Raw genomic sequence first — 16,990 nt, 5'->3', positions numbered from 1 at the left:
AAAACATTCTCTTCAACATTTTCAAAGCTACTACTATTACTACTATGTTGTTTTTTTTTGCTTAGAGGAACCATTTGTATGGAATATCAGTGGTTATGATGGGCAGTGCTTTTGTCAATACTAGACTGAGAATTGAAAGCAGAATATAATTTAGAGGTTATATGAATCAAGGTTATATAATTCAAGGTTAGGTGAGAAAACATGTTTTTATATGGTCTTTGCTTTATCTGTTCTGTGAATAGAGACTAGTGGATTGATTACTTGCTACTTTACCATTTGTATGTATATTTACACTCCTTAAAAGGCTAAAAATCATGGCCGTGTTTCTTTCAGTGTTCTAATTGCACAGAGGCAGGTGTCTAGACCACTGTCTCTCATGTACATCCATAAATGCTTAAGGAGTTCCTTTAATTACAACATGACAAAGAAAAGCTGTGTTCTAGTGGAATCTCGAGTTCAATTAGAAAGCAAAAGCTTCTGCATATAATTGTTTCTATTAAGATCTGTACATTTTTCACATTTAGGGCAACAAGAACTACATGGGGATTAAAGCATGCCTTTTAAATAGTTTGTAAACTGCTTGTTCTGTTCCTTAAATTGACTTCTAACACTATTCATTTATGAGGAAATGGGGTTTAGTTTTTTGGATTGTTTTGGTTCTCAATGAACATTTAAAACTTAGATAAGATTTCTGTAGTAACTAAATTATATTTTATGCCATGTAAACAAAGTTGTAAAGAATCGTACATTACATGTAGCTCTGGTGGTAGCAACATAAAGCTAATATCAGTAAATGAGGAAATGGGAAATCAGTTGCCTTCTCTTTCTAGCGTGCAATCAGAATAAGCGCCTCTGTGATGGGCAATTACCTTAACTGCCTGCCTAAAGCAGCAGCGAGTTGCATGATCAGTCCAATGCACAAGATTATACACTCCCCACTACTTAATGAAGAAATTCAGTCTGCACTGATCGCTATCATATAATTCCAGTGCACTGCTTTTAAATTTGTTAAGAAGCAAAAAAAGTACTAAGATAACCCAGTTGGAATGCAATGGGAAAAATAATATTTCAATCATCACAGAACTGCCCAGGCTGGAAGGAACCTTTAAAAGATCGTCTGGTCCAACCCTTAGTGGGAAAGGGAGCCTCAATGAGATTATCTAGTGCCCTGCCGAATTGCATCTTGAAAACAAGTATCAAGAACTCAAATGTCAAATTCCTATTGCCTGTAGCACAGGGGATATGGTGATGGCTCAGAATCAAACTGTAAAAGCTTTCTCTTTCTGCTGAAAAATGCCAGATATTTTCATTTATTTGCATTAATTTTATTTAACAGATTTGGCTTTGTTCTAGTTGAAATAGGTAGAAAAAAATAAAATGTCATACTTAAAATAATTTATAATAAAGGGTATCTCCTAGCTGTGGTATTTCTAGCAACATGAAATCGTGAGCATTCCAAATCCTTTGTTTCAGTCTATGCTGTTTAGTAATCTGTGAGGGAAGAAAGCCAAATAAACAGCTGGCATGTTTTAGCAGTTACTACCAGCTTCTCTCTTGGCTGTCTCTCGAATACGAGGGATTGCCTGGTGAATTTAAAGGCAGGGCTGAGTGCCATGCATTCACATCTTACACTTTGACTCTGCTGTTACACTGAGCAGTTCTGGCTCAACAAAGGAACTCTACAAGCAGTGGGGCTGCTCCTTGGTAGGAGTGAACCCTCTGCAGGGCCAAATGCACACTGTGGCACCAGCTCCTCATAAAGACTCACAATCCTTCATAGTTCTGCTTCTCGTGTAGGGCCTCTGCCTCTGGCTGTAGTCACTGAAGTAAATACATGCAAACGTAAGAGAAGTAACATCTCTATAGACCTCAAACGGGCAAAGGCATTGTGCACTTTTTGTGTGATGATGAAATGAATGAAAAATGGATATTGGTCATGGTGATGAAAAGCTGGTGGTGGGGATGCAATATAAGATAGTGCAGTGAAGAAGTTTGTTTAGCTTCTGACAATGACTTTTCCAACAAGGAAAAATTTAGACTTAGTTAATATTAATGAATTAGTTTGCATTGTAATTGCAGGCAACAGAGCATTTACACAATGTAGCAATATGCAGACTCTTATTGATTATTTTAATTCTATCTTCCATAATTTCTATTTTAATGTTATCAGTTTCAGTCTGTAGAAATTGAGAAGATCAATATTACTTCATTGCCTCAATGTTTTGAAAAACCTCGCCAATTTTGAATTAATGAACACCAATCAATTGCACATAATTAATTTTCATAATTCTATTCCTATCTGAGAGTATTTTATCTCCCTTTATTCATATTCTTCTGCCACTATCTCAACTTGCTACATTTTCATTTCACGTCAGGAGTAGCTAGTATTGAGTTACACAGTGATGTGAAATCAACTCTACCATTTCAGAAGGGAAGTGCTGCTCTGAATTTGTAATAATTTATGTTTATTAGTGAATACAAATACCAATTGCTTAATTGAATTCAGTAAAATGTCGCTTTGTTCAGCGGGTGCTTGCAGGTTTGTATCATGGCTAGCATGAGGAGGTTCCATGTCTCACTCTAGCATCTACTTGGTGCTGTAAAATCTGCACATTGAGAGGCAAGGTTTAACAAAGGCTGGGTGTGACCTATGGAGTGCTCAACTCTGTTTGGCTGTGTGTCTATTTTCATTTTTTATGGCAAACATTTTCACATAACTTTTCATATTTCTTGAAATTTGTTTTTATTTTAAAATCTGGCTTGTAATGCAGTGCAAAATGCCTTGAGCCCTGACCTCAATTTTGTTCTTCTTGCTCTTTATGTCACTAATGATCTCCTCTGTTTAGATAACTGCATGGTATTTTGTAACTTTTTCAGAGATCAACATGCTGACTTAAAGCTTATGTCCAGTGTAAATTTTAAATGCAAAATTTCTGTTTAAAATGTAAAATTTATGTAAACTTTCAGCTCAGGCCTCCTGTTTTCACTAATTTAAGTCACACAGTTAAATATAGGTGTTTCTATATTTCTTTGTCAGCTTCTTGAGTCTGGTGCAAATGTCCATACTCTTGCATATATCTTGTCATCAGTTTGTGCTGGGTGAATCCTTTACTTGATAGCACATAACTGAATTGCAGTTACACTTCAGAATGTTACAAAGCAATGCATGCATATGGATCTATGCAATACCTTTCTATGTAAAGATTTTAAAGGCACTGGTAATAATTTTTTAATTTGATAGTTTAGTTATCTAAACCCTCTCTTAATTCTAAGTGTTAGATTCTTACCACATGTCTATGTACACAAACTTAGTCTACAAAGTTATAACTTCATTTAGATATGCAGTGTGAAAATACTGGCTTCTACAGCCAGTGCTCAGTCTGGTTTATTTCAGAGCTGCCTGCTCTTTGTACCCTAATCCACAACTGTTCTAAAGTCTTTTACCTGTAAATCTCCTTTAACCCATCCCTCAACCCCTAATGAACTCTCATAAGTGTGGTAAGTCATCTGCCTTTTCTGTTGATGGTAATAAATTTATTTCCCAAATTAATTAAAATGTATATATACACATTTTTCTGAATGCTGGGATACAGGCCATCAAATACTAGAATTGTATATTCCTTTTCACTGACTGATTCCTTTTTACTTATTCTGGTGTCACTCTTCATTTCATTAATTTTTCATTTTCTGCCTCCAGGAAACTTCTCTCTGATTCTGGCATGTTTCCCTCTTTCTCCCTAGTGAACATAGTTGAGACAAAGAAATCTTTTAGCTTTGCAGCACTCTGTGCCTCATCTGTCAGCAACTCGCCTCCATCCATCACACCAAGAGACTATAGTCTCCCTCAAAATCTCCTGATCCTTATCTATTTGTAAAACCTCTTGTTTGTCCTTATATCATTGATGAGAATTGTTTTTAAAAATTCCTTTTTACTGTGGTGCTTTTTGGTTTTACTGTTTCAACAGATGTCTCAATTATAGCAATAGTAGTATCTGACTACTGTTTGTAAGCACAATCTTGGGAAGAAAAAGAAAACATATAGTTAACAGCTGCAAAATGCTTCAGGAGTATATCCTCCTGTGCATTTTACACATTCATTGACTTTCCTGAAGCAGCAGAAGGCTTGCCTTTCATTAAACAAAGAAGCCGAAGTATACATAGTGCACTGTTCACTGTAATGGCAGGGACAAAAGCTCAATGCCTCTGAATTGCCTCAGCTACACTAAAGGTTGCAGTTTAAACAGTTTTCAGTGGTTTGCATCAGGTGAGCTTATTGTTTGCCACAATGTGTTATGCAACCAGTGAAACCGGAAACGTTGTGTTAGGTGACCAGAGAATTGAATGAGGCTCATATTCCCAACTGTGAATGTTAGCTACTAAAGGTAACAAAAGGAAGAGATGGTCTGAAGGTATCCTGGCTGTGAACCGTGGCCAGTTATGTTATTGTCTGCTTCTGCAAGAGTTTTGAATACGCCCTTGAACATGAATAATTTTAGATTTCAGATGAAGAGATAATTACACCAATGAATTTCAGGCTTGTTCAAAAACTTTAGTATCAGCCAGCTCAGTTTTGCCAGTACAGTCTGAAGTACTGTACCAAGATATGCTTGGATGTAAGGGACAGGGCAGGTGCTCACGTACTTTGCTTAATGGATGAACAAATTAGGATTAATGTGTAAATTGTCAGTATGAAACTAAAAAGCCTTTATTTTCAGTAGGTTCTCGTGAGTCACATGAATGTGTTTCAGTGAGTACTTCTCAGATAAAAGTTACCATTCTCTTCTCCTGAACACAGCACCCCTAGAGGTGGTAACCCTTAACTAATACTAAATTGCTTACATCTGACTGTTTGGTAAATAGTTTAATTTTTGTTAATTTTACTGACAGTGGCATTTTATTCTTGTCTTATGGACAAAGAGGTTGGTGCCTACTGTCAGCTAGGGTGGACAAATACAGGTAGAAATTCAGTCCTTACAGTAAAGAGCTAGGACTGTGGGCACTGTATAGCAGGTTAGAAGCACATGGTTAGTGAAGTGCAAGCAGACTGGAGGTCTGCATTGCAAGCAGTGATCACACAGTACACCTGCTACGTAATCTTTGTCAAGGATTTGTCGGGCACCACCACAAATGAAAGACTCAAGGAGCAATCAGGTGTGCAATTACAGAGCTTTGCATATCTAGACTGGAAACAAAAATGTATGAAAGACAACACAGAGGAAATGTCAGAGGGTGTTGGAAAACTGAGTAGTTGGATGGTAGAGACCAGCATTTTTACTTTAGAACTTTTCTTTCCAGGCAACAATAATCTATATGGCACTGGCTGCAAATTTCTCATTTTCTTCTGAATCTTCATGTTATCTTCTAAATCTTACATATCTGAATATTCATTGTCACTGTTACATAATATAGTTTTGATTAACTGATACATCATCAGCTTAGGCTAGAATTTTTGCAATTCTAATCTGAGATTTTTTCCTCAAATCTCTAAACTACCAACCAAGTTTTATTTTTAGATAACCCAGTCTTTTATTTAAGAATACATTGAGTTATATTGGAATATATTTCTAATAAGTACTATTATATATTTTAATAAATAAAAATAATAACTATGGTTTACCTCCACCCTCAAACCACACGAACAATTTCTAAGCCTAAAATCATATTCAGAACATATCTACTGTCTCCAAAATGGTCATTTCCCTGAAGACTTTGTATCTTTATATGTAGAATTACAGAATCACAGGATAGTTATGGCTGGAAAGGGACTTCTGGAGGTATAGTCCCACCTACCTGTTCAAAACAGGGTAAGCTAAAACAGGTTGCTCAGGGTTATGGCTGAGATACCTCAAGGTTGTGTTCAGCTGAACTTTGAATGTCTCTATAGATGGACAGCTCTACTGCCTGCACAACTCTGTGGCCAGCCTCTTATGGTGTTTGATCACAGTAAACAAAGCCCTAACAATTCTAATGTTTAAGTGGAATTTTCGGTATTCTGCCCGTCGTTTGTTCCTATTGCCTCTTTTCCTGTTACTGGATATCACTGAAAAGAGTGTGGCTCCCTTTTAATTTCATGTCTGTCGGGCACTACATTTCATGTCCATAATCACTTACACACACTGATAAGATCCCCCTAAACTCTCTGTTTTCCAGGCTAAACAATCCCAGCTCTCAGCCTTTCCTCTTACAAAAGATGCTTCAGTCCCTTCATCATATTTGTGGACTTTTCCAGGACTTACTTTAGTATGTTCATGTCTCTATTGTACTGAGGAGCCCAGAACTGGATACAGTACTCCAGATGTGGCTTCATCAGTGCTGTGTAGAGGAGAAGGATCACCTCCAATAATCTCCTGGCAACGTTGTTGGCCTTTTTTCCCACAAGTGTGCATTGCTGACTCTTGGTCAATTTGTCCACGAGGACCCTCGGGTTCTTCTCTGAAAAGCTGCTTTCCAGACAGTCAGCTCCCTGACTTTTCTAATGTCTGGGTGTTGGAATTTGCATTTCCCAGGTGATCAGGTCCTGCTTGATCTCTTGCTAACCTCATTTCTGTGACGTCTCTTACTTTGCCTTCCTGAGATTCCTGTTTCACATACAAAATCTCAAGTTTAGGATTTTACGATGCGTACTTTTTGAAGGCTTTGTCAATCAGATTCAGTGATGAGCTCACCCAAATTCTAGGGATATTCTGATATAGGTTTGATTTCTTTCCTCAAATTACTTTGGTTTTGGTTTTGGTTTTGGGTTGTATAATTAAACAATGGTAAAATGTTTTCTGATTCATAGTCCCAGCCAAAGATTTTGCACTCCTTGCCCATATCTGTCTTTATGGAAGACTAAGGACATAATAACTTGTACATGCCTCTTCCTGACAGAGTGTTTTTCAAGAATTCCTCACTGTCTAGCTGTTTGTGTTTTTCTCTTACACTTTCTTACTTTATTATTAATTTTCCACAAAATATTGGGCACCAACTCCTCTGTACCCTTCTTGACCTTTCAATGGACTTAATTTAAAAGCTCCTCGAGGTTCCCAGCACAAGACCACTTGGCATGACATACACTACTGTGTTGTCATATGACACTTGATGTTTTCATCCATGGTATCCTTTTTTCAAAAAACCCATGGTCTAGGCAGAAAATTCATGTCTGTGTTTTACAGTGATGTGGTATTACAGTGTCAGGTCCATTACAGTAGCAGCTGGTAGCCTGGAGCATGTGGTGCCTGGAGGGTATAAGGTTCTTCTGTGGCTGGAGAACTGTCTGTACCACAACTTTGTCAAACTCAAGTAAAAAAGCTTCCTGTATGAAATAACTTATTTGCTTGGCCCAGTAGGGCTGACACTTGGGAAGTAACTAATTTGGAATTAGGAAACTAATAGAAACACACTAAATCAGGAAGGGCAACTTTTGGTTGGGACAGGAAAGCATATTCCAGGAAGTCTCCAAGACACTGACATTTAGCATGTAGGTGGCAAAACGTGCTGGGAGAGACTTTCACTGGATAACCATACACTTCACTGGAAGATTAGAAGGCAGACAGTTCTCTTGCTATATGCAGTAACAGACAAGTTCTAGTGCAGGTACCCTATCACCAGGTTGGCTAGGGAGGGCACCCAGGAGCAGTCAGGCACCTCCCTCCAATGGCAGATGAGCTGTGGTCCTGGGCCTGCAGTAAGACACTGCTGGTGGTCCTGGGTTTCCATCACCCACCTCCAGTGGTCTGGCTAGACACCAAACCACTTGCTCCTCCCAGCCTGAGACCACCACCACTGACTAGACACCCACTAGATCCCAGCTAGATTTACAGCTAAACTTTTCTCCACCTGCCTTGGATGATGTGGGTAAAGACACAGACTTCTTGCTATTTGTTCCAAGAGCCTACTCCAGCACTGTTGGGAAGGACTTTAAAACGTCACACAATGAGAAGGAGCACAACTTCGATAATGAGAAGCAGCAGAACATTAGTGAATCCTTTTCGGTTTTTTCAGTTTCAGGAACTGCGGGCAAGGCTATACCAGAAAGAGAAATGAAAGTGGTACAGTTTTTAGGTGTTGATTACACAAGGCAAAAATGGGACAGAGATGGGAGATACTCCACAAACAAGCCTTTCCCCAATCTCACATTGTTGCATTTGCCCAAAAGCCCTTGAATAAGAAATTGTTGTATAATGATATGTATTAAAATATTATATAATGATATGTTTTAAAATATTACTACTTGTTAACACTACCCCTGTTTATATCTGGCAGTGAGTAATGTTTGTTTTCTTAAAAACAGTTTAAAACAAAACCAGCAGGGCTATTTTCTGAACATAATGACATTTTTAGTTTTTAATTTATCCTTTCCTTCTCTCAGCCCAGAAGACAAATGCCAGCACTATATACCCTCATTCTGGGTCAAGCTCTTAGCTTCTGCTATGCAAAAGAGCATCCTCAGATGACACTGAAAGAGTGATTGGACCAAGAGTGTGTTTGCAAGATACAGCAGAGGCATCTGGCATCAGAGCCGGAGAGCATGTGGAGGGAGGAGAAAAGCTGGAGTGTGGCTGGGTGACATCCTCCAGTGAGGCACTCAGAGTTGGCGGGTGCTTGGGGCAACTGTCTCTTGCACCGTGCTAGGTGGTGAGCACAGCAGTGGTGCCTACTCACTGCTTTCACAGGTTTGGAGCCATACTTTTAGTATGACTACTGGAGGAAGGCCAAACAGGAACAGATGGGTAGGGAAAGATGTGTGTGAATATAGATGGTGGAGATGGCAGAAGCCTTCATGCAGAGGAGCCTAGGGTACAGTTACATTGTGTTTTATAAAACTTTTTTAGCAGTTGCATGGGTTGAGAATCTGTCCATTTCTACTGTAAGGTGTGATCTAACCCTTGCAGACAGATAGGAGAGTACAGGACAGAAGAACAGGTTTAGGTGTTCAATGTTGCATCTTACTGATGGATGAAGGAAATTCGGCCTGGGTTGGGTGATCTTGTCCTGCCTTTTGTGGTACAGCCTTGAAGAGTTTATTAAGTTTGAAGGACGGTTTGCGGAGAAAAATGGGATATAATTGTTGGGAGAAGAGGAGGAGATTTAGAAGGAATGGTGAGAGAGGTTTTCAGCTTTTAAGTAGGTAAGTTAGCAGTTGTGATACCAGGTGTGGATGTAGATGAATGATCTCCCTTATGTAATTACAGTTTGGATTTGTATAACTTTTGTTTCTGAGACTATGTGCATTGAAGTTGTACTCAAGCTTGTCAATAAATAGGTGAAGGCCTTCCAAAGACTACAGTGAGGCAGCGGGTAAATGCACACACAGAGTGTGAATTGGATAGGTTCTGGTGTTCACAGAATCGTGGAATCAATTAGGTTGTAGCAGACTCTGAGACTGAGTTCAGCTTGTCTCTGATCACTACTATGCCAGCTAGACCATGCCACTAAGTGCCACATTCAGTCTTAGCTTATACACCTCCAGGGACAGTGACTCCACCACCTCTCTGGGCAGCCCATTCCAATATCTAGTGACCCTTTCTGTGAAGAATTTTTTCCTAATATCCACCCTAAACATCCCCTGGTTCAGCTTAAGGCTGTGTCCTCTTATCTTGTCACTAGTTGCCTGGGAGAAGAGACTGACCCCCACCTGTGTACAACCTTCTTTCATGCAGTTGTACAGAGAGCTAAGGTCATGCCTGAGCCTTCTTTTCTCCAGGCTAAACAACCCCAGCTCCCTCAGCTGCTCCTCATAAGATTTGTGCTCCAGACCCTTCATCACCTTCATCACCCTTCGCTGTATTTGCTCAAAACTGGACACAGCCCTCAAGGTGTGGCCACAGCAGTGCTGAGTACAAAGGGAACAATCACTGCCCTGGTCCTGCTGGGCACACTATTGTTGATACAGGCCAGGATGCCATTGGCCTTCTTGGCCACCTGGGCTCACTGCTGGCTCATGTTCAGCTGCTGTTGACCAGCACACCCAGGTCCTTTTGCCACCTTCCAGCCACTCTGCCCCCAGCCTGTAGCAATGCGGGGAGTTGATGTCATCCAAGTGCACGACCCAGCACTTGGTTTTGTTAGACCTCATACTTTTGTTCCTCACCTGCCAATCCAGCTGGTCCAGCTCACTCAGCAGAGCCTTCCTACCTTCCAGCAGATCAACACTCCAGCCCAACTTTGTGTCTATGAATTTGCTGACAGTAGACTCATTCCCCTCATCCAGATCATCAATAAAGATATTAAACAGGACTGGGCCCAACACTGATCCCCAGGGGACACCGCTAGTGACTGGCCACCAGTTGGATGTGGCAGCATTCACCAGCACTCTGGGCCTGGCCTTCCATCCAGTTCTAAACCCAGCAAAGAGCGGACCTGTCAAAGCCATGGGCAACCAGCTTCTCCAGGAGTATGCTGTGAGACAGTGGCATTGGGCTCATCTTGTAGGGATGGCTGGCAGGCCTTGTCCTGTCACTGCCACTGGGTTTCAGCCACCTGGTGCGTTGGCTTCACAGGCCATCTTCCAGAGGTTAAGACAGCCTCAAGCTCTACTGGGTCTATAGAGGTAGGTGTGCCATCTCCTTAATGCCACTGCTAAATTTGATGCAGATCAAATGGTCTTTCATATTCCAGTTAATGACTAATTTACAGGATGTTGTGAACATGTAGTGCAAATGGTGAATGATCAGCGCTGTTCACAGACAGTGACCATCGGTGGTGCTAAGTCTGTGCCTGCCTAGGCTTCAGTGAGGCCTCTGCCTCTTCTTCCCTTCACAACAAAAATATCCAGTTGTCACACAGAAAAAGTCACACGCAGCTGAAGCAGAGGAGCAGACAGGGCTCTTTGTGTAGAGTTCAGTAGTTATTCAGGACTTTGGGTGTGCAAAATTCAAGGGGGACATGCACCAAGTGCTACAAGGGCCTTTGTAAAGGATAAAAGAGAGCATAGAGGACAGATAGTGCTGCTGGTATTACCTCATTCCTAGTCCTCAGGTGCACTAAAAAAGTGTGAAACATAGACACGTGGAATATTCCCATCTGGGAAGCTGTCTTAATGCTGATTTAGCCAGGGAGATCTCCTAGATGGATCTATGAGTCAGAAACAAGAAATATTCTTGTAATTGGGGTATGGCAGAGTTATAAAAAAACTTTATACCATGCAAGAGCTGTTAACTTTTAAATCTTAGTTCAAACTTGTAAAAAATGCTTGTACCATGACAAAGAAAGCTTCATCAAAACACTAGTTTGGAAAGTAAGGTAACTATCCAGTCTGCCTCTTCACAAGCACTCTCATTTGTTTGAAGTTAAGTCAGAAGGGAAGCCAAAAAGTTGTAAAGCAGCAGGTGTATTTTTCCCTTGTGCCGAGATGCCCAGGCTTCTCTTTTACCACATAAGTTTCGCACATCCGTCAGGATGTTTGAGATACACCCACTACTTTTTTTCTTATAAACTGTGAAAGTTTTTATGGTAAGAGATTAATACGTTTTCTACACTAGAACTTGAGAACTGAGATCTGCTTTTCTGTAAAATATATTGATAAATGCTAGAAAACATTGTAGATAACCTACATTTTAAAGCTGACCTTTGATATTATAATGTTGAGGGGGTTTGTAATAGAGAAAAAGAAGAAAATAACCCTGGCCCAAACCTGGGATTGATTATACATGATTATACATGATACTTTATATCATCATGAAAGTCCAATTACATGTTTCCATGTGATTCAAGATAAGGGGAAGTCTGTGTTGTTGCCCAAATTAAGACTGCTTTTTAAATTTAGCTTCTTAGTTATATAACAGTATTTTAGTTTAGTTTAGTTTAGTTTATTTCTGTAGTCAACATGAACAAAAGAGTGTGTTTTCCCAGTGACACCAAAACAATGTAGTAAGGACAGTAGCACCTTCTGTTCTATCGTTTATGTCTCAGTTGCATACTGCTGCTTAAAACATTATGGAAGGAAACTCATGCCTTCAAAGCAATAGCCAGTATCAATATCTTACTGCCACAAGGAAAACATAACCTTAAAAATATTTGTACTATTACACCTTGCATTAGTGGGCTACTAAAAGTACATTCTAGGTATTTTGATTCTTTGTCATTGAATGATAATTAAAAAGCTCTTCCTGAAGTAACTCAATTTCACTTCACGTATTTTCTGCCTTATTTCACATTTCATCTTCTTTCTTGGTTCTGGCCAGCAGTGAAAGTTTGTCCAATTCATGTATTTATAACTGAAAACTATGTAATAGACCATGTTAAATAAACTGGTCCACAGAGTAAAACTGTACCAATTTATGTCTTAGGGACACAATCTTAGGGACACATCTTTCAGAACTATTTACTGACAGGCACACTGGGCTATTTGTATTTTTGTTTCATGCTCAACTTATTATTGGCATATTGTCAATATTTAATAACAGCAGTATATATTGTGAGGCATTTTATATAAATGTTACAAACAGAAAAATGTGAGCTATGGTTTATTGTTGGTAATATTAAAGGAAATGGCCCACATGAAATGAGTACAAAGACCCCAAATAATCTATTATTCTGAATCAAAGAAACAACCCACGCCCCTGGGGGGAAAAAAATCATCAGTCACAGAAAGGCAGAATAAGAGCATTAGAATTTAAGAGTGTGATGGTCAGAGGTTTCTTCCCTGCAGAAGATGATTAGGCTTTCAGAATGTATCAAATTAGGCTCTGGAGTGATGCCAGTACAGCAGAGTCCTTAAGAGAGTTCAAAGATGTAGCCTAGCAGCCTTTAGCTTTGCTGTGCTGTGTCTCCTCTTTAGATCTTGCTCTGGTGTTATTAACTGTTTCATTACCAAGTGAAAATTGAGATCTAACCCATAGGAATAATTTATAAAGCCTATGTCTATCTCATGTGGATTATCTTTTTTTACTGAGTAGAACAGTTGTGTGTTCTATCCTTGAATGCCATGGTGGTAAGCATACTAGACAAAAATACCTAGTCAGAGAAAAGCAGTTATGCTCACTGATGGTGTCTTTTCTGAAAGACATACTTGCAAGCTCTCTTCCAAAAATAATTTTCAAAACTTCTGGTTTTAGAACTCACCACTGTCCCTGGACCTGAGAGATACTAGTTTCCTTAAGATATGAACAGGTTGGTTAAGGAAGGGAAGGCATAAAGTGAGCAAAACAGTAAACTGTATTATCCTCGCCTACTTGAATGCTTGTTGTCTACATGTTATTTATTTTTAAGAGGTATTGAATATCTGTGAGCAAAGTTTTATGTCTGTTAAACTCAGCACACTATGCTAAAATGTCCTTAAAGCACATAAATTTAGGACAAGTAGATACAACACAATGACAGATAATTTCTTCCACCCTGATCCTCCAAGTTTATTATGAGCAGCTGATTCTTAAATGGAAAGTGGTACAGATTACCCCAGAACATACTATATACCTCACTTAGGCCTAGGGCTTTTGAAATACTTATTGTCAATATTAATCTTTTGGAAACTTGTGACTTGTTTGGATTTTATCTTAGAACTCAGTTTTTAGAGACTTGGGATGTTTCACATTTGAAAGATCAGGTTAGAATGATTAATCTCAGTTATGCACATCTTCTGTTAAATTATGCAAGTCTTGACCTATAATAGGGTTTGAGATGACAGGGGAATTGAGAAGATTCAGTTTCCTTGCAAGGGTATATATTCATGCAGAGCTGAATCCAGATACTCAGCAGCAAAGGTCTTGTGGTCCAGTGCTGGAACAGCTTGACATGTCTAAATTCAACTGAAATCAATAGGACTAATAGAAGCTGAATAAGGGCTATTGTCTTGTAATTGGTGCAAGACTTGAAAAAAGAAATATAAATCTTTGTAGATCAATTCTCTTTACTGTTTTTTAACCCTTATTACTAGCTTTTTCAAGTTTTGGCAAATGTACACATGCTTAATTTACTACCATAAGTGTTTCCCTTTAGCAGTCACATTAAAGTTGATTTGTAGGTAATTGCAGATTGGAGCCTTACAGTGTATTTCGTCTGTGTAAAACAGTCACAAGAGTGAGTCCACCATATTGTTGTACAAATTATCATAATAGTTGCCATTTCTGGTTCATGTTACAATACATGTCACAAGTAATGGATTAAATTTATGACATTGTCTTATTGCTGTCCTATTTTTTGCTGCTGAAACCAGAATGGATTACCAGAGACAAACAGAGATTCCAGCCATTAAAATTCAATGTAATTCCTTTTTTGTCACAGATTTTTATAAGAAGAAAACCTGGTGTATGGTTAATCCCCAATTACTGAATTAAATAATTTAATATTGCCTCAAAATAATTATGATTACTGAAAATATAATCACCCCTGTTCATTTATTGGTAGCACACATTCTAATATTGCTCTATAATGTGTTAAGGTAAATTGATGCATTTCAAAAATACGTATTTGTAAACAGAAAACAGTTGTATTTTTGAGCGCATCTGGTCCATGTTTGAGATAAAGTTTAAAATCTATATAAATTTTGTAGCATTATAGCTGGTAGGAAATGAGGCTGATTTTAAATTTAGTTTTACTTTTAATGTCAGTCATATTTTTAAAAAATCTGTTTAATGATAGTCATCTTTATTGTCACTGGGGATTAAATTAAAGACTTAAAAAAAAAGTTAAAATGAGCATTTAGAATTTGAAATGGAAACAGGTAGGACTGTAATCCACCACCCTTTTAAAGATCAGAAGAAATGTTCCTTCTGACTTTGGTGAGAACTGGATCATGAGAGAGGACAAGTGCAAGCTTTGGCAAACTCATTTTTATGGAGCAGCCATGAAGAATGAGGCAGCTTCTGTCCTGCAAAGGGGATTCCAACAGTAATCTACTAAATAATAATGAGTGGTTAATCAGGTAAAGGCAGGAGAAGTAGAGAGACTTAGAAGTTCAAAAAGTGCTATTTAAAGGAAGCAAAGATGTACTGAGAAGAAGGAAAAAAGGAGTTAAAAGCTTACTGGGAGAAAATATTGAAATAGCAAATGCAAAATGGGAGGGTTAAAAAGGATAGTAACACGTGCTGTGCAGTGTAAAGAATACTGGGAAGGCTAGTAGGGATAAAACAAGGGACTGTGGAAAGTGGAAAACCAGCAGTGATGATTTCCTTCCCTGGCAGTTGCAGCATCTCAGGAACCTTGGAACAGATAGTGAAATCATGAGCTATGGCAATGCGTATACAAATCACCTCATGCAAGGAGGGAGAAGAAATCTGGGACATGTTGACTTGAGGAGGTAGCTAGGGAATTCAAAAGAGGATTTCATACAGTAAAAATGACTGTTGCTGTTATGTTTTCAAATGTGTGAAATTTTAGGGCTTTTTTTCTGACCAACTCGCAAAACTCCTGTGTTCATTTGGGATCTCTAGTTGCTCAGCTTGTTAAAAAACTAGAGAGAACATAGAACAGAAGCATTCTGTAGGCTGAATTCCTGAATTCAACCTCACTTTTAACTCCACTACCTCTTCAAGGCATTATACATGACATCTCTGTGTACTTATGAACAAAAAAGCTAACTGCTGCTGACAGAAATGCCAAAATTTATCCTTGGTGTGTCTGCCAGAGACGAATTTCCTCTATATTCTTAACTCAGGCATTTAGTGTGAAATTCAATTCTTCCTGACATTATTAGCTCTGCAATTCTGCTAGAACTGGTTGATACTACAGGCCCCATAGGTCGTATTCCCAGTTTATTTCTATGACCATTATGTCTGTGTCAAGACTTGTGGACAAGGATTAAATCTATACTGTTCAGTGCATTATTTCAAGTTTCATAACCAGAGAAATTGGAAAAAAAATAGAAAAGATTTGGTAATCTCAGTTGAACAGCTAGGACCACCCACACCCCCTGGTAGAAATTAATAGTGAATTGGGTAGTAAGAGCTGTCCTGGGCACTGCTAATAGCCCCTGTTCAAAACAGGGCACCAGCTCTGAATGGCATCACCTTTTCATACTGTGTGACATGCACAGGAGTGATGAGAGGCCAAACAAGGACAAACTCAAGATCTCGAAGTGCAGTTCAGAAGATATTGGTTAAAGAAGGCCTAAATAAGCACTAGAGATGTTTCAGAAATGAAAAACCTTATATAAATAGTGTTTTGTTTGAATTAAAGTGTAATTACTTTTAGCTTGTCATTTTAATAAGGTTTCAGCTTAGTCTAGCTTTGAGGGAAAAGTGATGTTGAAGAGCAAATACAAAAACACCTCTCAAGTATATCAATAAAATAAGAGTTGCAGTCTATATATTAAAGCATCAATACGAGGGAATTAGAGAAAGAATGAGGGAAGAATGTGGAGGAGACTTCTGGTACATCTGCGAGTATCATGGTAGAGTCTTGATCAAAACTAAAGGCTATAGCTACATAAATACAGAAGAGAAAAAACAGCAGCTGAAAACTTTTATGAAACAGATCTAATTCAAACAAGTTTATAAAAACAGTGAACCAGACCACTTGTCTTTGTGAAAGAGACTAGTAAGAAGTGAGAGCGTAGCCTTGTGTACAAAGGGTTACATTGGTTTCAGAAAAAAACAGTTCTTGATAAAGACAATCACACCATCATATCTGTGTGGGTGTAGATCCATAGTTGCAGCTGTGCCAATACAGTGAAGAGGACTTGCCTTAAAAAAGAAATTGAGTACGTGGTGTTGAAACATATCAGTTTATTATCTCTTATTTAGTTAAGAATAATATTTACAGTTGTAACAGTCAAGGCCAACAGAAAGAGAGAAGAAATACCTTTGTAATTTTAAATCATAGTAAATTATCTATTCCTAACCTATATTTGGCATCACCCAAGGGTCACAAGTCTCCTTCTGGCAACTTCAGGAAGCAAATTCTGGAATTGGCAGGCCCTTGTATTTTAATGTGGTTATTCTTTTTCAACAGTGACTGTATGTGTTGCTGCCCTTCACTCTCTCTGTATACAGAGGTACATTTTTGTACTTCAGTTGTGTATAGAAAAACACACAGTTGGAAGAATCTGTTCAGATATATATTAGCTTTACAG

The 16,990-nt window shown here is 38.7% G+C and overlaps 1 protein-coding gene across 16 annotated transcripts in view; it reads left to right on the top strand.

Moving 5' to 3' along the window:
* MYT1L (myelin transcription factor 1 like) overlaps window positions 1–16,990 on the top strand; it is a 311,356-nt gene that overhangs the window by 128,486 nt on the left and 165,880 nt on the right. The gene's annotated exons all lie outside the window — the stretch shown is intronic.

The sequence above is a fragment of the Lichenostomus cassidix genome, chromosome 3 (assembly GCF_008360975.1).
Source record: "Lichenostomus cassidix isolate B80296 chromosome 3, HeHo_3.0, whole genome shotgun sequence".
NCBI lineage: Eukaryota > Metazoa > Chordata > Aves > Passeriformes > Meliphagidae > Lichenostomus > Lichenostomus cassidix.
This window is presented reverse-complemented; position numbering and strand designations above follow the sequence as displayed.